Source organism: Tupaia chinensis, unplaced genomic scaffold (assembly GCF_000334495.1).
Source record: "Tupaia chinensis unplaced genomic scaffold, TupChi_1.0 Scaffold149131_1, whole genome shotgun sequence".
In the NCBI taxonomy this organism is placed as follows: domain Eukaryota; kingdom Metazoa; phylum Chordata; class Mammalia; order Scandentia; family Tupaiidae; genus Tupaia; species Tupaia belangeri.
This window is the reverse complement of record NW_006208977.1, coordinates 1,002,053-1,003,507: the sequence shown is the minus strand read 5'-3', so window position 1 is coordinate 1,003,507 and position 1,455 is coordinate 1,002,053.

Here is a 1,455-nt window from a genome sequence, read left to right as displayed (position 1 = left end):
AGGAGAAGGGATTGCGGCGTGACCATTCCCCCTGGGGGGTGATTTCTCACTTTCTGTCTCTCTGTCTCTCTCTGTCTGTCTGGCGAGCGCACGTGCCCTATAGCAAAAACCTCTCCAAAATAAATAAATAAATAAATAAATAAATAACTCATGCCAAGTGTATGTGGTTCTGTGCCCAAAATCCTGAAAGGAAAAGAGATTGTGGCACAGCCAACCCCCCCTGGGGGGATAAAATTTTGTTTTATAACTCCTCTCATCCAACTACACTGTTTCTTTACAGCCATTTTGCCAAACAGTTTAGGAACTGGGTTGGGGTAAATGTTGGTTCAAGGACATGTCATAAACCTCCAACTATAGAGGCAAAGAGAGTTCTTAGAAAGGTGTAGGGACATGGAACACAGTGAGAGGAAGGACAGACATAAACTGTCCCATGTTTTCTCTTCTTCTCTTTGGGGATGGGCTTGAGGTGACAGGCAATGTGGCAGAAAATATTCCCATGATCCGTGTGTCTGTCTAAGCAGCAGAGCCAGAAGACAGTCCCCAGAAGAAGCCGCGTGCTCTGCCTATCGCCACATCCAACAGAGCATGGCCACGGGGGCAGCAAAGAGGAGGCTGAGTGCAGGACATAGGAAAAGACGGGGACAGAGACAGCATGTGCCATGTGCAGCCCAGAATCGGGCCAATCACCCCCATTCTAAACTTTTGTATTCGTTCTACATTTTCTGTGTCCTATTAGTGTTGAAAAAATAAAGAACATAGCCCTATGCCTGATCCTGATCCATATAAACACAGTATACTAAATCCAAGAGATTTTTAAGCTTTATTTGCTTGCTGACATTAGATCAGTATTGTACCCCCACAACCCAGTTGAAAGAATCAGAAATGTAGTTGGTTAAACTAAAACAGAGTAAGAGTGTAAGTTGTCTTTTCTTTTTTTTTTTCACAGAGATTTTAGAGAGTCAGAGAGAGAGAAAATGAGAAATTACCCCCCAGGGAGAGAAGCCCTCGCCACAATCCCTTCTCCTTTCAGGATTTTGGGCACGGAAGCACACACACTTGGCATTAGTTTTAACCCACCAGGTCCAGAACTCAAACCACAGTCGACAACATGGTAGTCCAGCAATGTAAGCATTATGCCATCTGCTGATCCCCAAGTGTGTGTCATCTTAATATGCAGCCAAGGGTTCAAGCCCTGTTCTAGGCTGATGGTAGCAATCCCATCCCTTTCAGTCAGTAGGTTTAAGGAAAAGTTGTGATGTGGTTCTGGCCAATTACTTATGCTGAGGAGCTACTGGGGAAAAGGTATTCTTGTTCTGAAAGAGGAAGAGATGGCCACTGTACTGCTTCTGGGTGTTGGCTCTGAATATGATGGTTGGAGTCATTGCAGTCCTCTTGTTGCCATCCTAAGGATGAACCCAACTCTGAGGGAAAAAAAAAAAAAAAAAAAAAAAAAAA